Below are 24,556 nucleotides of genomic sequence, written 5' to 3' on the forward strand. Positions count from 1 at the left end.
ATATATATATATATATATATATACATGTGTGATCATTATTATCATTTAACATCCACTTTCCCATGGTTGAATGAGTCTGACAGAATTTGATTATTTTTCTATAGCTGGATGACCTTCCTGCAACTAACTCATAAGAAAGGTCATATTTTCCCTTGGTCAGACATGTTTTTCATGGAAGTCTGGAAAGTAACAACCTTGCATGATGGCAATGCTCATTTACTACCATAAAAAATTCTCATTTAGTTTTCTTTTAACTAATCTATTCAAAAGGGTTTGGTTGACCCAGGGCTATAGTAGAAGATGCTTGTTCAAGTTTCTATTCAGTGGGACTGAACCTGAAACCACATAGTTAAGAAACAAGCTTTTTAAACACACATCCATTCCTAAACATACATATCAGATGTTCTTATTTCAATTTCTATGTCACAAGGCTTTGGTTGGCTGAGGAATATAGTAGAAGTTACTTATCCAAGGTCTCATGCATTGCGATTGAACCTGAAACTACATTCCTTAGATAGGCAGACATACAGGTGAAGAAGATGGAAAAATTTGTAACTTCACCTGAAGTATTTGAATGGCATGTCAGCAGTAAATTGTGTAGCTGTGCTAACCACTTCACTTTTTTATTCTGTTATCCATTGGATTGCAGCTATGCTGGAGGACAGCCCTAAAGGGTTTTAGTCAATCAAAATATACGATTTGAGAGAGAGAGAGAGAGAGAAAGATGACTACATCATGCATTAACATGGTCATTGTCAACTAACAAGGAGAATCTGTTGAAGTACTTGAAACAAAATTAAGATGCGCAATAAAGCAATTTAAAAAAAATATGCTAATCTACGTAAATTATTTGCGTATTTATATTTTAAAACATTTTAAATATGAAAAAAAGAAAAAAAGTAATTATATTAAATATTTGTAAGAGCTTTTTCAGAAGGGTTTTTAAAGAGCAATGGATTCTTGGATTTCCAGTTTTCAAGTATTTGTTTTATGTTATTTAGAATAACTTTTTTGCTCCTTTTTTTTTTTTTAACTTAATATGTAAACTAACTGTTTTATTATAGTTAGTTTCTAGGATTTGGAATTAAAAAAAAAATTTGAATATATAAAAAAAGATATTAGGAAAGCAAGAAACAAAAAGGCAAAAAGTAAATAAATACAAGGATAAATATTTTCTTTTTAGCTTCCAACCATAAATAGGCATTCATTTGTTAATTAATATGACATCTCCATCTGTTGAGAGGAACAAACCAGTTTCAAGTGAATTATATTTTGGTAAGACTAACATCAACAATACCATTTCCATAATGAATAAGATCAATACCATATTTAAAGTGAACAAAGAAAACTGGTTTTATATTGGAAATTAAAATAGTGAAAGGCAGAGTGAGGGAAAGTGGGGTTGGAGGGAAAGATAAATGATATTATGTTAATACACAATATAAACATAAAACAAGGAAAAGAAATTCAATCTCTGAAAATAAGTATTATTAATGTTATTTATTTACTTACATTATTAATAAACACAATCTAAGTTTTGAACACTAAGCAATATGAAAAGAGTTTCTTTTCAAAATGTCCTGATTCGGTAATACTACCAGCAAGATTTATTTTACCTAACTGAATGATTTCTTGGTACTTGACTGTACTTATCAAACAGTGTTAGTGATACCAGAAATACTGTGCATTCTTTCTGACCACCCAACCTTCCTTCCAAAAGTGATTACATGCTGGATCAAGCTATAATCTCCATAGAAACTAATGCATGCATTAACTATGGAGAATAAAATAGTTTACTCAGACTGATTGGGAACCATATGTGTGTGTATGTGTGTGTGTGTGTGTGTGTGTGCGTGCGTGCGTGTATCTATGTATATATATATATATTTATTCGTGTGTGCATGAAATCATATATTTTCATGTGTATGCTTAGAAAGCAGATGTTTTTATTAGTATAAAATATACTTAAAGTGCTTGATAGATGAATTCATTCACCCAGCTCAGAGCTACGTACCTAAAGTATGTTTTGTTTTTTTTCTCTTCCTTTCAATGCATAAGTAAATAAATAGACAAAATAAAGAATAAAATGATCATGAAATTGCTACACATGTTCGAGAATAATGAAAATACGTTGAAACACAAATGATGAAAATATATAGCTATTCTTTTTGATGTGAAGAAATTCAAGAATAATAGTAATTTCTGAAGACGAAATTATAATGTAGCTTGAGTAACTGGTATAGAAATAAGGGCCCAGTCGGATTTTATCTATTTTAAGGCATTGAATTACAGAGGGAAAAAATTGTAAAATAGTAAACAAATACTGAAATACAGGAGCCAAAGAAACAAAATGCCAGAGCTCAGAGAATTTGGGTAAATTCTTAAATGAAAGAGAAAAAATAAAAGAGGGGAAAATGAGGAAGACTATCAAACTGAACCTTTTATTTAAAATGCAAATAAACTGAGTGACAGAGAGAGGGGAGACTGCGTGTGAGTGTGTGTGGATGTCACAAGTTTAAACAATTGCAGAAATATTTCTTTTAATCATGTGTGTGCGCGGGAGAGAGAGAAAAAGAGAAAGAGACAGAGAGAGAAAGAGAATGGGAGAGAGGTATAATAATATGAGTATATTAGCAATAAAGTCTAAGCATGTGTATCAATATAAACACACTTCAATATAGAGAAAGAGTAACAGAGAAAGGCACAGGAAAGTTTCTATTTGTTTTAACTAACCAAAACATTAAGAAACATCCAACACTACTGCAGCTTAACTGGTATGTATATAGACTATTATTCTGCGCATTCTCATTTCTTTATAACATATATATCGTCAGATTTTTGTTATTATTTTCCTTTTTTTCTTTTTACATCTTTTAAATTCTGATATTTTCTCTCAGGAAATGTAGGTTGGTAAAGGCAGGAGGGTAGTGGGGAGAGAGAAGAGCTAAAATATGGACAGTGGGAAGTAAGGAAAGCAAATGAATGACAAAGCTGAAAGAAAGTATGGTTTTAGTGAGAGAAAAATCAATGTAATCCTTCAATATATATTTGTTGCTGTCAGCTGCTTTTTGCAGAGATTTTATGCTTCTAATACTATGTATGTTGTAACAATTTATGGTTAACTATTTCCTTGGTATCTTTCTGTTGTAGAAATGGAACCATTCTTTTGAAAAATACTTCAGTCATATTCTGCTGATTCAATGCCACCATTACAGTAAACAGTATGTAATGAAAAAAAAAAAAAAAATTAAAAAGCTTTAACTTTCCAACCAAAAACTTTCATTTTTTTTTATATATAGCATTTTACTGTTATATTTCTGTTAAGTATCTCCAATCAGTCTGTTATATGTGGTTAGATAATCACTTAAATTATAGGAATGAACTGATCAATCAAGATGACAAATAAATAGAGTGAAAATTTGATTATTAGTTCAGCTCATACCTTCTCATGAGTCTTAGAAGTGCTATAACATTCACATATACACTAACTATATTCTCTCTTTCCTCTCATATCAATACAATTAATCATACATTGATGGTTATCTCTGATCAGAGAAGTCAATCAAGTGATTTTTGTCATATTCATAAGAATAAATAAAATATTTGAGTATTTTATTTGTAAAAATGTACAAGCAGCTGAATAAGAAATACACTTCCCAACCATATGGTTTTGGGTTCAGTCCCGCAGTTGGGTACTTGGGTGTGTTTATTGTAACCTTGGGTAAGTTGATATGGTAGATGGAAATTGAAAGAAATTAATTTTATGGCTTGTATGTGAGAGTGAATTTGTATGTTGACATTTGCAAGCTGATTGAAAATAAAAATCCAATATTCAGGTAAATGGTTTCATTATCCATAACCTTCTATAAAAATATGCTCAACCATTGAGCTATTTATTACTTGAAGAGCTATGGGAAATACTACCTTGCTTAGAAATAGGTTTAGGTTCGCAATAGGAGGAACATCTATCATAAGAAAATATGCCTCAACAAGTTCAGTGAAAATTAAAATAATGATGATAAGAGCTTTATGGATACGAAGCTTTAACTGCATCTATGTATGTGTGTATGCATGCATGCATACATTCACATTTTCAAATAAGTTGAATGGAGCAACATGAAATGATGTACCTTGTGTAAGGACACAACATGGCACTTAGTGCAGGAATCAGATTCATAACTTATGATTGTAAGCTCAATTCTCTAACTACCAGGTACTTGACTTCACATGTTTTCCTTATAATTGATATATCTCTATCCATTACAAATGTAATAAGCACCCTGTGTAATTGCATCGTTTTACAGTGTTAATTTTAAAATCTTCCTTTTGGCCTAGAAGCAGCTGTGATAAATTACTTTCATTATCACCATTATACCAAAGAGTGTTCATTATGGGTGAATCTCAAATACCAACTCTTCAGGAATCTCATAAGCTAGATAAACTGAGCCATTCCATATTTCAGTAGCCAAAAGATAATTCAATCTTCTCAACATTCAAACACTGATCCCTAATAAGTGTTTTTCTGTTTACTGTGAGATGTCATGATCTAGCATTTGCAGATATCCACACGGAGTATATCATGGTACTTGATTATAATTTATGGCCTCATACGCCTTAACTTTCTACAACAGAACATAACTAATCTACATCAATGTTCTTTACGTTCTTATAAATTCAATACAGAATAACAGCCACTCATTTTCTATAATAAAAAAAAACAAAAAAAAAAACAAGGGCACTCAGAGAGAGAAAACCTCGGCCAAGGCAACACCATTGTCCTCTCAATAATTAACCAGAGATGATTTTTTAAATAAGAATATCTGAAATAAACTCAACTGCTCTTACAAACAAGAATACTAAAAATGAACCCAATCGCTCTTAAAAATTAAGTAAAAAAAAAAACCAGAAAGATAATCCAGAATCCTTGTCTAGTATCACATTGATCCCAAAATCTAATCAGTACATGCCAGTCACAAGGCCAAACATCCCTGAAAGTTTCATCCAAATCCATACAACGGTTCTTGAGATATCTTGTCCATGGGCAAAAAAACAAACGACTGAGAACAATACCTCTGCCTTCACTAAGGCAGAGATAGTTATAAAAAGATACTTCTGCAGCAGTAGTAATATGATATCAGTCTTTCAGACCAAGAAGTGCTTGATGTGTTAAGACAAACATTATATTACAAGTTTTTAAAACCATTTCATGTTTGTGATCATATCCATCTCCCAAAACAAATATATGATAATTTAGGGTCAGTTTCAAAAGAAAAACCTTAGTATAATAAATGTAGTTTCTAAGAGAATACTTTTCACTCACAGATGCAACTACTTAGATACACAATTATATAACTTCAATTGTATACGAATTGAAATACATGTGAATATAACCCAGGTATTTTTACACACTAAAGTACACTTTAAAACAAACGAGAAAAAATACATTCTTATATATATATATATATATATATATATATATATATATATATGTAAAAGAAACTCAAACAAAAGAATTCAGCAAGAGGTATCAAGCCCATATCATACACAAATAATAAGGTTTATCTTGAAATGACTTATATGTCACACAGTTGAAGCAATTGGCTTCTTCTGTAAACATTTCTTTCATGACACTTCTCAACAGTCAATCAAAACTTCAGAATGCTAAAAGGTAACAAAGATTGTATATTGTGATTTGTAAAACTTTCATTTCGTATTTTTGCAAACATCTACAACATACACATTCAACAGAAATGATAAAGGAAAAAGATATATGACATTTGATGTTAATCATTTAGAAGCCAAAAAGAGAAGTGTATATTTTTTCTAAAATTGAAGTGGTAATAATACATTTTTTTCTTTTTTTTTAAGCTCTCACTTATAATTTGAAAGGATTTTAAAATTTATTTTACATTTTACCAATGTACCAAGTTGCATAAGTGTGACTATATATGTTTGTTTTTTGTAGTTTTGACTGTGTTTTCTCAGGTAGTGACAAAATCTGTAACTGTCTTTACACTAAAATTATTTTACAATAAATAATGGTTTGAAAAAAAACCAGATAACCACAAGGTACCCTTTTCAAACAGCCATTTGTTAAAAATGATGGACTTTGTAATTAACTCAGAAAACATTCCCTAATATTGCAAGTTAAGAACTTCACACAAGCAGTACCCATGAAAGTTCCACAATCCATTTTATGGTACAGTGATAGCCACAAAAATCTCATTGGTTTGTTATAGTATTTTGTCATTTCCTTCATAATACTTTGATTAATTTCTAGGAAATCTTGCCAATTCTCTTCTAGCTTGTTTTACCATTCTGGCTTTTGCAAATATTCTGGCCTATTATCATTGTTTATATTTTGACTTCTTTCTTTATTAACAATTCTCATTCTTTTGCTATTAGCTTCAGCTTCATTGTTCAACATACAACACTTTCTAGCTTCATTTTTATATTCATTTCATTCCTTTCATCCTTAAGTTAATGCTTCTTTTCATTTTTGATTCTCCACTCTTTATTTCTAATTCTTATCTTTGCCCTTTCCACAATCTTTTCCTATATCTTCTCTGCATCTCTCAATTCACTTCTCACTATTGCATTCTGATCATTATCTGCTATAACAAACACTGTTTTGGTAATAAAATAATTTAAGAAGCACTTGATATTATATAGTGGGTAATACACATATCCAGGATATATTGCTGCATATCTTTTATGAAGAAGGTTAGGATCATGATTATAAATATATATAGACAGTAGGAAAAACTCCACATCAAGGATATACCATATAGCCATTCTATGTTGGAAGTTAGGAATAAGAATTACTAATATATAGATAACAGAATAGATAAATATTCAATCTTCATGACAATGCCTAACTCTAAGATGCATGCATTAAATTGTTGAGAAAATAGAGTGTCAAACAAATGCTACTAGCATACACGCACACACACTCTCACACATGTAAATGCTCATAGTATGCGCACATATGCATACACACCACTCACATATACACACAGGTAATTATTGCCTGAGTGTGTATGTGGACACAAATAACATTCATAGGTAAGGGAGTGTGTGTATGTGGTATGTGACAGATATTTTATACCACAGGAACCTATCATTAGCACTCATATAATAGACCCTCTTGCTCTTTCTGTTACACACGCACTTTTACCATCCTCTTTATGCAGGGTGACAAATCTTTTTACATCACAGGACACTTTCATTAGCACTTTAATATAATAAATTCTATTTAAATGGTTACCATTAAGTGCATTGAGATTTTATTTTCAAAGTTTTCGACTTGGTAATATTTTATTAATGTATGAATTGCAGAAACACACAACTCATGGCATGCAGTAAATATATAGTTATAATTTACTTCATAAAGTTTACAGAAACTGCTACATCAAGACTACAATGTAAACAAGGTTTTTATATCAGAAAATGTAGAATTTCTTTATTTTGAAAATACACTACAAGGTATTATATCCAAGGATAGAGCATCTATTATCATATTCAAGAGTTATTTGTTTGTGTTTTTAATCATAATTTTGTATAGACAATTATATAATATCTATAAGTAAAGATTTCAGACTATTGGAATAAGTATATTCCCAATATATCTGCATTTGCAATGACCACAAGATCAATAGAAAAAAAGAAGCAAACTGACATAACTAATACAGTATCCTATATTTCAAATGTTTATCTCATGATGCCATTCACATAGTTTGAATGAGAAAATGAATGAGAAATTGAAAACAGTTTGAAAGGAAATATCAATTAGAAATCTGTTTAAATCTAATGCAGATTAGTTTTCAACTGAGAAGAAAAATAAAGAAATATGGAAAGTACAGCAGAAATTTCAGAAGATTATTCAAAATATGATGCCAAAGAACAGGTTTTTGTATTCAGACTTTGATATCTTAAAATGAAATTAAAAATAAAGAAATAAAAATGTAAAGGCATTTGATACAGATAAACTATCTTATTTGTATTATATCAATTTTAATGCTTAGATAAATTAAATTTTTTTTTTTTTAAACCATTCCATTGAATCACATAAACATTACATTTCATTGTCAAATACAAATGGTATGAAAGTTGACTGAATAATGCATGGAGAAATAAGAAAAAGGAAGAAAATTAATTATTAAGTTTTAAGCCATCTTCTAGTTAGTTTGAGTGAAATAACAGCAGACGATAGCACTGAATGAATAATATTGAGTTTTCAACTAGAATAGAACAAGAATTAATTAGTTCATGGGGAAAGAAAAAGGCTGCATTCCATTTTATTACAGTGATGAACAGCACTATTTTATCTTTCTCACAATTAGAAAGCTGGTGCGAAAATACACACACACACACGTATTGGTTTGGTAATAGTAACAGGATAAATAGAACTTAAAACATATTTTTAATTGGCAGCAATTACAAAGTGATTCCATGGCCAAAAGTCTGGTAAGTGCCATGTACAAAACTTTCAGCATTTGAGCCACCTTGTAACTTTTTTTGCCAATTACAAATAACAATGAAGCTAACTTGCACCACTGGTGGAGGTGCAGTATTAGTGTGCATGCATGGCAAAGTGCAACTATGTTGAAAGAAAAACTGAGAGTAAGAGGCATACAGTGAGAAAGAGAGACGTTCGTACTAGTATGATCATGATCATGTGGAGTACAAAGATGAGGAGAGCAGCATAAGAAGTGCCAATTGCTGAATGTGGATGGAACCTTAGTAAGAGCAATACACAGGAAGATGTTGGATGGTGTAATGAAGATCAACCTCAGAACACTAATTCTAACAGGGGAGAAAAAACTGAGGCAATTAGTGATTCACTGTGCACCAAGAAAATCCAGCCATCTCAGCAAAATTGAAGTTCTAAAAGCATATCTTTCATGTTTATACCCTGCCACCCAGACTCTCCTGGTCAAACCTTCTCCACAACTCATCTTTCTAACAGGCATTCCTCCATCACTCTTTTGACTATGGCAATATTCACTCAGCTGCTGCAATTATATATGAAAGGAGAACTGTATATTTCATCCTCACTTTAGTAAGTCTCTTTGGAATTAACTCCTTTTGTGTTCCATCCTGCAATCTTGGTATATACTTTGCCCCTTTATTTTTCTCTAATTGTCCCTCTCCTATGAACATTCTCTTCTATATGCCATTGATACACAAGGCCCCAACTTTGATCATCACTCACAAACTCACTACTTCTACACCTATGTACATCTAGGCTCTGTTTCTGTCAGTGGACATCTCTTTCTTAGCCCACACATAATTCACATCATTTCACTATTTCTCATCTATCCACAATTTTATTATACTGTAGCTTTCAACCTGCTTTTTTTCCAATCACTTACTTCTCTCCCACCCAATCCTAATTCTTCCACTTTCTCCCTCCAACTGGATATTCATCATTGACTATGCCTTCACCTGTGTTCACAGATCTCTGCTTTCATATCTAACGCCATCTTTAACCATCTGTCACACTCTTTCTACACTCTTTTGAACTAATCTACCCACCCTTTCCAATCTCCCGTCCTTATTCTTTTTATTTTATATTCATCTTCATGTACATTGAGGATATGCTGTGATAACTCATCCCCACCCACTTTTCTTTCTCTCTATCTAGGGTAAGTAACTATGTATCTCTTCTACAGCAAACCACTGTTCCTTTCTCTCTCTCATATTTTAGCTTCTCAACACCTGGCACGAAACCACCTCCCTCAATACCACAACCTTTCCCTGTAGGCAGGTCTTGTTATGTGGGCTACTTAGTGACCTCACTAGTGCCATGAAAAAAGCACCCAGTATAATCAGTAAAGTGAAGGGCATCCAGCCTTTGAAACCCCACTCAAGAACACACTGGATCTTGACACAGACCACTGCTGAATCAGAGCCTGTCAAACTATCCAACCCAAGGCAGCATTGAAAACAGACATTAAAAAATGAATGATGATGATGACAGCGATTATATATATATATATATATATATATATATATCCTTTCTGCTATAGGCACAAGACTTGAAATTTGGGGGTTGATTACATCGACCCCAGTATTCAACTGGTAGTTTATTTTACCAACCTTGAAAAGATGAAAGGCAAAGTCAACCATGACAGAATTTGAACTCATAATGTGAAAACAGATGAAACACTGCTAAGCATTTTGCTCGGAGTGCTAACGATTCTACCAACTCACCACCTTTATATGATATATATATCTTTTTACCTTTTACTTGTTTCAGTCATTAGGCTGTGGCCATGCTTCTGGGGTATCACCTTGAATAATTCTTTAGCCAAATGAATCAACCCCAGTACTTAATGTTTGTTAAGGTTGCTAACTACTCCATCAGTATTTTTTGTCAAACTGTTAAGTTATGTGGATGCAAACATACCAATATAGGTGGTCAAGTGGTGGTGGGGTACAAGCAAAGACACAAACACACACATGATGAGCTCCTTTCAGCTTCTATCAACCAAATCCACTCACAAGGATTTGGTCAGTTAAGGCTATAGTTGAAGACACTTGCCCAAGCTGCCACACAGTGGGACTGGACCTGAAACCATGTGGTTGGGAAGTAAGTTTCTTACCACATAGCCATGCCTAATCTCTCTCTCTCTCTCTATATATATATATATACAGACACACATACATATACACATACACACACATATATATTATACACATACAATATACATACATTTACATATATACAAATATGCACACACAGATACACACACACACACACACACACACACACACACACACACACACACACATGACTACATAAATCTAACAATTGAGAAGTTTAGGGAATTTGTTTTTAAAGAATATTTTATCAAAGAAAGAATATATCAGCTTGTTGGACATTAAATCTTCTACTGTTGTTATGCAGTACAAAACTTCAAATATTATCAGCAGGCCTATGAGTTTTTGTCTACAAAGCAAATGAATGACCATCTTGATTTAGATCTGTTCAATTTTTACAAGGATAACATGAAAGTGTAAATCTCCCACTATTAAAGACTTAAAGGCTTCATTGGAAACTTCACTCTAGTAATGAACAGTAATTAGTTGAAACCGTCTGGTGCTGGTGCCACATACAAAGTACTAATGATAGTGCCACGGGAAAAAGCATTGGTGTTGGTTCCACATGACAAGCATTAGTGTCACATAAGCAACTCTGGTGCCACATAAGAAGCTCTGGTGCTTCATAAAAAGCACTAGTACTATGTAAAAAGCACTGGTGCTGGAGCCACATAGAAAGCACTCAGTACACTTTGTAAAGTAGTTGGTGTCAGGAAAGCATCCAGCCATAGGAACCAAATCAAAACAGACTATGGATCCTTGTGTGGCCCCTGGCCTTGCCAGATCCTATCTTTAGTAACAAAGGCAGATGCTATAAAATTGGTAGAACTCCATGCAATTAACTGACTGGAGTTCAATCGTAAGTATTGAATTGTAGGAAAATATAAGATATTTTGCATTAATTAGGCAGTACTTTAATTAGACAGATTATTTGACAAATACATAGAAAGTCATGTCTTGATTTGAGGTGAAAAATAGGTGTTTTTTGAGTGTTTTTCAATGATACAAAGGTAGGTGATGAGACACTTAAAACTGGCAAATGACTGGCCCTTGGTGAAGGAGGTTTACAGCAGCAAAAAGAATTCTCTACACTGATGTTAACAATGATGAAAACTTCAGATACTTGAATTCTAACTGTTATTGTCATTGCAAGAAATAAGATAGTAAAGCAACTTCAGGTGTTTTAAAAGGTTTGTGAAGCAGGTGAATTTAGATGAAAGAAGGAAAAAGACACTCAGTCAGAGTGACTGAAAGTCTTTGCTGCTAATATTCAAGTGAGAAAGAAGAATGATGAGACAAGACAACTGGATTATATATATATTACATATACAGATATGACATTTAAAGTGAAGTTATAATATGTTGTCTAGACTGGACACAAGAGAAAAGTTACAAAATGAGAGATGTGTGTCATAAGAAGCAATACTATGGACTGTTTGACTCCCATTAATCATTTAGTATGCAGCTCAGATTGCTTTAATATCCAAAAATTTCAAATATAAAATTAGTTGGAGTTGCTATTTGGAGGGTTTCAACGTAATGTTCCCAGATAATAAAACATCCATACTGGAACACATTGCATAAAGTAATAAACTACACTATCATTGTTACCAAGCGAACATTATAGTAGTAGAGAGGAATGGTTAACTCTTCAACCAGTAAAACTGGAACTGTATTGATTTAGCCTGTTGTGACTATAAAACCATGAAATATATTATATCTGGTTTAATTTCAGATAAATTATTTTGTATTCTTAAAGTACTTTAGATTTTTTTGATAGTTTTTACATCAATTTCATTTCTTTTACATCAAACCCATTCTTATAATGAAAAATATCTAAGCTCAGTAAATTAAGATTATTTTATTCTAAATTGTTTTAGAGATATATTAATTTGAAGAGAGAGAGAGAGTAGGGAGGGAGAGTGTGAGAGAATGTTTCTGTAACTTAGAGTATGATTACATAAGAGAGTATTTTTACAAGAGAAAAATAGTAAGAGTTTTATGAGACAGAAAGAGGTGTGTATGACAGACTGAGCTGGTGCTTATGTGTGCATGTGTGAAATAGTTTGAAGGAAAGGATATGTATGAGAAAGAGAGACTGTGTGTACAGGAAACAACGTGTGTAGGAATAGAGGAGTGTGTGTATGAGAAATAATACATGTGCATTTGAGTGAATGTTAAAGAGTGTGCGAGTGTATAGGAGAGAGAGAGAGATCATGTATATGAATTGCTTCATGTTCATCATGAAACAATGTGTTTTTGAGTGAATAAGAGCATGCAGGGATGTGTGTATGTGTATGAGTATATGTGTGTTTCAAATAGAATATGTATGTGTATTTGTGCTCTGCATGTATATGTATGCAAGATTTTGTTAAACAATAGTTATGGAAATTTTAAAAAGTGACTAAAAGGTCAAACTTTTAGCAAATTTATTTTTAGGAAATTACAAAACTAACATATTTCCTTGCTCTTTTGGTTCACAAAAGCTTGTAATCTTTTGTTTCTTATGAAGCAAATGAAGTAATTTTATAAAGTCTTCTAAATATTTTGAGAACAGGATGTGTGAGGAATTCAATCTTATTAATATTTAAAATCTCATGTTAAATCAATTTTCTGTACAGCACTATGTGTAGTGAATACTTTCAGATCTTCATTGTATAGAAGTTCTTTCAAGTAACTGTTTTACAGATGGATATCCTAACCTATACAAATCACTTGATTACTGAACTGATAAAGAGGTGCTTATATGCTCACTTAGCAAGCTAGAAATGGCAATTAAATCTCCCTCAAACACTTTGCCATCATAAATTAGGAAAAGATACATTGGATAATGTAGTCCTAGGTTTTAAGTCAGCCCAATCAAAGCAGAGTTGAGGTAAAATACAATTTAACTCCGTGTGTATTTTCAAATATTTCTATCAAGAAATCTTTACAGACAAACTGAAAATAACTCACCACCTAAGGTAGAATAAACTTATTGTATTCTGTTAGTTCAAGCTACTTTATATTTTCAGAATGAAACTCAGAAAATGGGGTACAGTAATCACTTGTCATATCGTGGTTCACCTATCATGCCCTCAGTACTTAAGCATTTACACACCTAAAAATTAATAAATTAATAAAGATACAGTACAGTACTGCACAGTATAACACACTTAAAATATATCAAAAGAAAATACATAATGTACCGTAGATGAGTAAACAAAGAATTGCACAGTGTGTGGTGTTGTTTTGCATTTATAATAAAAATAATAAAACATACAGTACAGTACTATCTTTATTTGTTTTGGAATGTAACAACCGTGATAATCGAAGGATTACTGCATATCTTTTATCTTTTACTTGTTTCAGTCGTGGCCATGCTGGGGCACTGCCATGAAGAATTTTTGTCGGTTGAAATGACCCCAGTACATTTTTTTTTAAAGCCTGGTACTTATTCTATAGATCTCTTTTGTTGAACCACTAAGTTATGGGGGGCATAAATACACCAATTGTCAAGCAGTAGTGGGAGACAAATACAAACACACACACATACATACATACATACATACATATATATATATATATATATATATATATATATATATATATATATATATATCTACAATGGGCTTCATTCAGTTTCTGTCAACCAAATCCACTCACAAGGCTTTGGTCAGCCTGAGGCTATAGTATAAGACACATGCTGAAGGTGTCACACAGTGGGACTGAACCTAGAACCAGTTGGTCAGGAAGCGAGAGCCATAGTCTCAGGGGACTAGTTACTTAGATACTGTAGCTTACACCCCTGACTCCCCAGAATGGAATGCCAGTCTGCCACAAGATTATTCATTTTTGCCAGCTGAGTGAACCTGAGCAATGTGAAGCTAAGTGTTTTCTCAAAAACACAATGTATTCCCACTGAACCATGTGTCCCCATACACACACATATACATACATGTATGTACACATATGCTTTATCTTTTATCCTTTACTTGCTTCAGTCATTAGACTGCAGCCATGCTGGGGCACCACCTAGAAAAAAATGTTTGTTGAATGAGTCAACCCCAGTACTTTGGTTTGCAATCCTGGTACTTATTCTATCAGTCTCTTTTGCCAAACTACTAAGTTGCAGGGATGTCAACACACCAGCATCAGTTGTCAAGTGATGGTGGGGGACAGACACAAACATGCAGACACACACACATGCACATACACACAACAGGTTTCTTTCAGTTTTCATCTACCAAATCCACTCACAAGGCCTTGGTTGGCCCAAGGCTATAGTAGAGGACATTTGTCCTAGGTGCTATGCAGTGGGACTGAACCCAGAACCATATGGTTGGGGAGCAAGGTTCTTACCACACAGTCAATGCACATATGTGCTAAGGTGATGTAATTATAATTAGTAAGGAGATGTAATTAGTAGTTAACCGTGGAGGAAGCTGTTCTGAAAACAATAAGCCAGAGTAAAAGCAAGGTAAAAATCTTTCAGAGAATTATTACCTTTGCAAGTAACAAAGGAATTATTTCACAATGTGAAAGGCAGGTTGTATAACACTTGTATATAAAGTGTAATGTTGCAGGTAATGACACATGGATAGTGAATGTGCAGCGAAGGCAAAAAGTAGAAAGTAATGAGGCAAGTATGTTCCACTGGATGACTAATGTACATGGACAACAGAGCATGAATATACTGAGAGAAGAAATGGAAATAAGTGGAATCAGATGCAGTGAACCAAAGAGAAGACTAAGCTGTTACAAACATGAGATGCGTATGAAAGATTAAAGTTTTTGGAAGTAATGCCAAGTGACCCAAGTAGAAGGAATCTGTGGTAGAGAAAGATTAATAAGAATACAGGAAGAATTTTCAAAAGCAGATCATAGGAGACAACCTCACAAAAAGAAATGAAAAAGACTGCAACAAGGGGCAAGACAGTGCAGAAAAGGACATTGCAAACAATGTAATCATGGAAAACAGTTGTAATATGAAGATCTTTCTCTCCCCCATGACACATGCGTATGTGTGTGTGTGTGTGTGTGTGTGCATACGTGGGTGTGCGTGCATGTGTGTGCATTATCATTATTATTATTATTATTATTATTATTATTAAAATGAAATGAAACAAGGGGCGTAACACAACACTTATTAATATTGAATTGAAGAATGACAAAATATCAACAGTGGGACTTGAACAATTATTAATTATTTAATTCATGTCTTAATCACACAACAACCATAATTGATCATATTTGAAAGTCATATGTAGTATTAAAAGCAGAGAAAATTATTCATATCTTGTGATTCGATGCCAATAGCAAAGCATTCAGTTCTACTTAGAAAGGCCTTTCAAGAATGACATAGTAGCTCGAACGAGGTGAATAAGAAAATGTTTATTGAAAAATATGTTTCATGAATGATGGATAACAATGAATACACAGAGACACACGCATATATAAAATAACAGTATACATGAGTGCAAAAGTCTGTACAATATGTAAATGCATATATTTTAAAATATAAGCCAATATGGAGAAACAGATGTTGTGCAATTTCTATTTTTGCAAATGCTACTGGTAATGACATAAACGCTATTGGTGATGAAACATTATTTAATTCCACTTCTATTAACACAATTTATGAGAAAAGAAATATTGATTCTAAAGTTATTCTAAATGACACAAAAACAGAATAAATGCATAAATAAAAATCACAAATGAAACCAATAATTTTTTATATAAAATAATCAATTAAAGAAAGAAAGAATTTAAGAATTGTTGAAAAGAAAATGAAAATAAAGTAAGAATTAAATAAAAGGAAAGAAAAGGAGGTTGATACAGAATAGGAATTGAACATCTATATCTAATACCCTGAAATAAAATAAATATTAGAAAACAGCGAAAGAAAAATGACAAACAGTTAGAAAAATAAAAACTCAATAATTCTCTAAAAAAAATATACACATTGATATACAGAGCAAATAAATTGGAAATCTTAATTGAATTTGTTCAGGTTTGTAAACTTTCAGCAACTGGTCATTCATCTTAAAATGTTCTTTGTGCTATGATGACTTGAAACTTAATGCAGAATAGCATTCTTTTCACAGGATATCACGACAGACTCTTCAATGCATACAGGAAAATACAGTCCTGTTTATGATTGTCAATGCATACAGAGGCAATCAGACACACATACAGGGAAACAGATAGACTCAGTAGCACAGTCTTTCATAAAACACAACTCAGAGATACACATATAAACAATTCACAACAACAACCACAACGATGATGATGATGATGATGATGTTATTATTCACATACAATTAATTAGTGTCTATGCTGATTAATCAATAATAATCCATACCTGTTTTCTATTATTATAAAAATTGCATGCAACTTGCTTTTGGTTAATTTTGTGCCTTATTAATTCACTAGAATCTAAGGGCAATTTTTCATTCCAGTAAATCAAATTAGTCTAGAAATATTTAATTTACAATTAATTATATTGCTATCTCTCTCATTCTTTCTCCCTCTCTGCTAAAGAAAAAATAATTTGGGAAGTTTACTACAAATTCTTGAATTTATTCAGTTAGCTTTTGTTGAAAAGGAAGCCTTGTTGTCAACATACAAATTATAACTCAGTTATAATCTTTGGTGCAGTAGCTGAGTAGTTAACTAGCCAGATTAATAGTCCAAAACTGACAATTAAAATCCTATCACTGGCAACATTTTTTTATCAAAGCAAAAATGTTTTTCACTCATGTTAATTTCAGTGTATGAATGCCATACTTACTATAAACAGAGAAATCCTTCATAGCATATTAGATTATTGAAGATACTGGATATTTATGAAACTGATGGTTTATGAAAGAAGTTTATGATTTTGTTTTTTTACTACTTTTTTTAAGGGATAAAATTGCAAAAAATACTAACAAAAACATAAAAACCATATCGGAGCTCACAACTCTAAGCTCAGCTAATATAATAACCTTGTTAAACACTCCATAGCATGACTCACACTCTATGCACAATGCAGGCAAAGCATACTCAAAACAACCATCATCCAATAAAAGAACACAACTCACATTACATGTAATCTACTCAAAATAACACATTTTTGCACATAATCAGCAACTAATACCAAAATACATCCCACAAGCCACACACAAACGATATTCCCAATAACGTAAGGCAACACAACCCACAGAGAACATACACTATGCAGTAACCCCAATCAGTAAAACACATAACACAACTTGTACAGTACACACAAAACACAATTAGCAGCTGATAGAATAAGAACAGCCTGCAATGTACATAGTTGGCACGACAGATAAAACACTAAAGTAACATCGTAAACAACAAAACAAATTCCATAACAGAGCATAACTGTACTAACACACGTATACACTCCACTCTAAACAATGCAGCCTACACAACAGGAAAACAGAGGTGTATTTGGTGATACAATGAAAACATGGAAGAGGCTGTTGGAAACAGTGATAATAACAATTTCCACTACTTTATGATTGCTGAACAAATTCATTTATTGCCAGTCAAAGCATATAAAACAGTAACTCAGAGAGAAGTTTTTCTCTTTTCAACCAAAATGTACTTCAAGTTCCATCAAACACTACCTCTGTACATAGCTCATATGAGGTCCACAATGAAGAATAAAGTGCTGCTCTCATATCTGGAAAATTGCTGCTGTCCCACACACAGAAATTGTATATGCAGTATCTTCTCCCTACTTTTTCTACGACTACTACCATGGCCTATGTTCCTTAGAACTAGCTCCTTTCATAGCATTGCCAATTAATCACACCAGCCTGGCTCTTGTTCCCTCTTCTGATCACTATTTCACTAAAATTTCCTTTTCTGCTATGCGTTACTGCAATATGCCAACCTTTAATGATGCAAGCGCAACCTTAACAATGCAACTATATCTCATCAGTACTTCTAATATGAAAAAGCTGCTACAGGTGATAAGTCACGCCCTTCCTTCACACAAAATGACAAAATACAATTTCAATATATAATTTCAAATGAGCTTCTAAACTTAAAGAGATTAATGGGTTGTCTCAGAAGAGTACTAAGTATTTATACATGACATTTAATAGCTATTTTGGTAAATTGAAAGTCATTTATTTGAACAAAGCTTTGTTGGAAATGAAGAATATAAACCAATGATTATTTCCCCTTTCAGCGTTGTCAACTATTCTCAGTAATCAGCTATAGTTTCATTTCAATGAATGCATCAATAACCACCAATCCTCTTTTCTTCAACTAGGCCAAGTACTAAAATGATAAATGACTTTGAAACTTTGAAATGTTCCATTAGTTCAGCAATAATATTCAGGTCACTGATCTGTATAAGACAACAAATATTAGATCTTGGATATTTTGTGGAATTGTCAATTGCAAGAAAGACATCAAACTATTTAAAATTTCACAATTGTCTTAATGTCATGAAGAATGGTAATTGATTTAATTTAGTTAAACTGATTTATTTCAGTCAGAATGAGGAAAGCAGATTGTCTTTCTTTTAAAACAATTTCCCAACTTAAATATATTAACTATATGGAATTCTTACTTTGTGGTTGATTGGCTGTCATCAGAAAGAGGATGGAACTCTAAAATGGCTAGACTAGGAAGAAATTGTGAAAGTCAATATTCATGAAAACTCACTTCCATGCATGACAGAAAAAGTATTACTTTCATTCTTCTTATCATAGTGGCCACATTTTTCATACACAATGTCATCATATTACCATCTATGTTTTATCCACAGAAGAACATCAATTCATAGCCATATTTTATTTATATCTTATTTGTGTGGCCTAAATTGTCTAGTCTACCTAACAACTTCTCTAACTTTCTTTGATCTTCTATGACTTATTATTTTATGGAAACACACACACACATGCATTTATATAGTGACCTTCTGAGTTACCAGCTATCTAAATACAGATGGTAAGTCAAAACATTGAAATCACTGTCAGTCTTTTCCTTGTAAAAAATAATATATAGTTTACTTAAAAGTGTTGAGTGATCCATCAGTTTAACATTAAATTGTATCTATATATATAACATTACAGAAACATTAGTGTGTGTGTGTGTTGTATGTGCAACACAGACCTGATATTTTCCCTTGCCTGAGCTTCAAAAACAGCATCAAAAGCAAAATCTGACCATCACTGACCTAACAATACCTTTGACCTCATCAGTTGGGACAATCTGTTTAGGATTTTCCTATTCCTTTTTGTTTACTACTTAAGCTGCTATGCATCATAAAACCTTTTCCATGATGGCCTAATGACCACTGTGCAATATGCAAAGTCTATGTCCAAAGAATTTTAAATGAAAAAGCAGTGTTAAATAAGGCTGTGTCTTCATGCCAAAACTTCTTGGTGTCTCTGTGCAACACCTGAAGCTTGCACTTGTGTTCTCGTGCAATAGTGTCTACTTATCTGAGGTAGAAACTATAAGAGAGGTAGACACTATCAAAGAGGACTAATGACCTGCTCCGTAATGTATAAAGACTAAAGGTTAAAAATAAGATAAGGTAACTTCCATCAGAGAAATAGTGTTTCCTGATAATGCAATTATCACCTCTAACTTTGCAACCTATTTGGTCTCATGTAGTCTCAAGAAAACCTAAATCAAGGACAAGGCGCAAAGGTATGGATTCAGATGTGGCACAAGGGTTTCAGTATTTAGGGCCACAAACTACCTTACCCTATATGCAGAACTCAAGAAGCACATTGGCAAAACAACTACTACTCTCTCGAAACATTAAGAAAGTATGGGTAATAAACAACTCAGAATCTTTAAAATGTATGACACTATATGACATATGTTTCATATGAACACAATCTTCATGTATTTACAGTTGAAGTGTATGCACAGAATCCTTAAGTATCAAATAGGTAATTGATAAGATGCATAAATAAATGCATACATGTGTGTATATATGTATGCATATGTGTATATGTATGCATATGTGTATATACACACATATATCTGCATACATTCATGTAAATTCATCTTCTCCTTTTTCATGCATACTTTTCCATGCTTACTTGAGGCAGATTTTCTACAGTCAGATGTTCTTTCCGCCACTAACTCTCACTTGCTTTCCAAGCCAATCTAGTCCTTGGAACATGAACAGCTGAATGGCCCAAAATATCTTCATAGAAGATTGCAAACAACTGACACTGCTTCTATGATAGTGAACATATGATGTAGAGCAAACTCAAACATACATACTCAAACACATACAAGGACTGCACTTGTTCTCATGAGTGCATACACATGCACCACACCATACGTGTCATGCACCTTCATATATGTTTAGTTACTCATGTCTTTGCATCACTTATGCAAATAAGTAAAAAAATATGTGACCAAGAATAAGTGGAAAATATAGTGCATAGATGCATAAGTAAATGGATAAATAATAGAATGTATAAATATATATATATATATATATATATAAATGGGTGAATAGATTAACAAATAAAAGAATATGACTGCAAACAAGCTATGAAATAAAGAGAAACGTATGAAAGAGGCATCAGTCAATGAAATCAGAAAGATTTACATATTTGCAAGTCCTATATATTCTATGAAGGAACAAAGATGTAGATCATGCCCCAAGATAGGCTGTTATTATTGAGTGGACAGTGATGAGTGCTGGTGAAGTTGCAAGATGTCATAAAAGTATGATCATTGTTTACACAAAGAACTATTTTTTGCATTCTCAAACATACGAGTTGTAAACATTTCTATCTCTCTGATTTCACCAACCAGTTACTTGTTCATTGCTTTATCTTCATTTCTTAACCTATTTGCATCCATATTCAATTATTTATTCATCTAATCACTCATTCATTTATTGTCGCATTTATTTTACGTGGCTTTATCGTTCACCCATTTAATTATCATAGCATCTATTCAATTGTTTACTTGTTAACCTATATATTTATTTACTTGTTTCATTCATTTACATAACATGAAAGTATTCATGCATATTTGCTAACTATTCTTGGTTACCTCTTCTCTACTTTGGTGATTTGAGGATGTGAACTAGAATACATATGTTGGAAGCATGTTCTTAACCATACATGTTGTAAACATGATAGTGTATGTAATACAAACTTGGTGCATATGCATGGGTACATATACATGTTGAAGCATGTGCAAGTTCATCCACATGTGTGTGAACATCTTAACTTCTGAATGGCACTTTATATATACTTATATATAGTGTAGTCTAGAATTTAAATTGCATGATGTATATCTAGCACTCCATGAGTAATCTCATGTCTGAAGGGAAAGAGTTTTGAGAGCTTGTGCTATAGTCTAGGCACTATTTGGTTAGAGTTTATACTTGGGTATGCCATAGAGTACATACAGAAAACAAAACAAAATAGCTATGGTTAATAAAATATTACGTTACTTCATCTTCTATATGTTTCATTAATAAAGAATTATTAGTTATATAATATAAATTATATAACTAAATTTCATTGTGAAATCTTATGTTGTCTGCTTATGTCTGCTTATTCAGTGATGGCATTATATGTGTATATAAGTACATATGTATATATATATATATGGTTGGGAACCAAGCCTGAGTCATAGGGAGGGTGAGAAGTGTGGATACAAAGTGTGGAGAAAGCAGCAAGGTAAGTCTGACAGGCACACATACTCACATCATATCACATTTACTAAAACACTCCCTTTATTTCCTATTATATTAAACATATACATACATACATATATATATATATATATATATATATATATATATATATATATATATATATATATATATATATATATATATGCGAATAAAAAGCACCCATCACAGTCTGTAAATTGGTTCCAGCCATAGAAACCATGCCAAAACACAACTGGAGCCTGGACAACTCTCCAGTTGGCCAGCTCCTCTCAAACCATCCATCCTATGTCAGCATGGAAAATGGACATTAACAATGATGATGAGGATGATGATAATGATGATACAAGTGCCCACCCCCCACCCACCACACACATATATATATAAGATGGAGGTGGAAATAGCACAGAAGTAAGCCTAAGACATTTCAATTTAAGAGACATGTTCTTGAACTCCAGACAGCAGATAAACAGTTTTAACTTCAAATTTTTATAAATTTTTACTGATATTTGATAAAATGAGATTCATCATAACTGGTAATATTTATTTTATATAAGGTTTTAAAATATTTTTTTTTAAAATTCCCTCTGAAATTGAAATGTTTTAGACTTACTTCCATGCTATTTCCACCTCCATCTTTTATACATAAAAAAAATTTGATTCTTATAGATCTCTAATCTTTTTTCAGCTTTTTTACGCACATACACATACATACACATATATACACACATGCATATACACATGCACACACATCATCATCATCATCATTTTATGTATGCTTTCCATATGCTGGCATGGATTAGATGGAGCAACAGGATTTAGCATGTAGGAAGTCAATGTCTTGCTCCAATGACCCAGTTTTGGTATGGTTATTATGGACAGATGCCCTTCATAACACCAGCTACTCACTAGAGTGTACTGGGTGAAATACTTTGTGGCACCAGCACTACATATGTTGTCCTGTCTTCAGTAAAGCTAAAGAGTATTGCTCATGGAGTACTTGTTTCATGGTATCAATACTAGTGGGATTACCTTGTAACTTATGAAACTAAAAGGCTTCATAGCTGACAGAACAGAAGCTGGAAGGAACAGATTTAGAGTTGTTATAGGATGGTAGCAGAAGAGACAGTAAGAGGAAGGGGAACTGGAAAGGGAAAGAAAAGTGCTCAGGGTTAGTGTACAAGAAGTGAACAGAGTGGTAAGGATAATGGAGAGGGTTGAGTAGGCTTGTCTCAGTGCCCTTCCATGTGATATGTACCATTATCCTTATTTTACATCTACTTTCTGTTTTTCTATGCAGAGTAAAGTTACAGCCCTCACAGGTGTTGTGAAAGAGTATATATGAAAGAGGCAACGTAGTTATGTTTCCATATGTGGACTATTGTTAATATGTGACTTATCTCAAGTGACCTATTTTTGGATTCATCATCATCCTCATCATCGATTAACATCTGTTTTCTGCATTGTTATTATTAATGACCCAAAAGAATTTTTCACAATATGGTTACATAACTGGGATAATCTTTATCATTATCTAAAGAAGTATACTGGACATATTTAAAACTTCTCTACTTTGAAATAGGTTCCATAATGTCATCATAATAAGCTGCTGATGATGAAAAAGAATGGTTGGTGAGCTCATTTTCACAAGATGAGAAAAATGCATCTGCAGGTTGTGATGAAGAGAATATATATTTAGTGTGCATGTGTGTTTGCATGCAGGTATGCATTCATGCAAGCTTATACAACTAAACACACAACCTGTTTACATAGGGAAGATGGATTTCAATGAAATAGCATATGACACTTTGGAATATTTTGCCAAAATTACTCAATGGAACTTTGCTGTTGTATTCAGTAAACATAAGTAAATGTGTATGAATACGCATATTTCCTTTAGGCAAATTACTTGACACTCATCAATAGTTTGCTGGTTTTAAAGTAGATGTTGCACAAGGGCAATTCTGTATTCATTTTGGTATTTAGTAGTAAGAGAATAAAGAAGCTCAAAAATACATTCCTCAACAAATGAAACCTTCAACAACTTGGTTTGACATTGTCTTGAACAAAAAGAAAAAACAGTAAATCAGCACATGTTATGGAATAAATAGCATAATTAGTTTAATCCGTTTAGAAATGACTTGTTTCATCCTTCTTCTTAAGTATTATTATCATAAAAAAAAATTTAATTCACTACGAACTGTTTGGTATGAACTTGCTAACCAACACACTGCAAACTCTGACTCACAAATGCACCTCTTCACCCTGTTTCTTTCTGGTTGGTCTTGT

The 24,556-nt window shown here is 32.7% G+C and overlaps 1 protein-coding gene across 3 annotated transcripts in view; it reads right to left on the minus strand.

Moving 5' to 3' along the window:
- LOC106882996 (lachesin) overlaps positions 1 to 24,556 on the minus strand; it is a 360,914-nt gene that overhangs the window by 258,406 nt on the left and 77,952 nt on the right. The gene's annotated exons all lie outside the window — the stretch shown is intronic.

This window comes from Octopus bimaculoides, chromosome 4, assembly GCF_001194135.2.
Source record: "Octopus bimaculoides isolate UCB-OBI-ISO-001 chromosome 4, ASM119413v2, whole genome shotgun sequence".
NCBI lineage: Eukaryota > Metazoa > Mollusca > Cephalopoda > Octopoda > Octopodidae > Octopus > Octopus bimaculoides.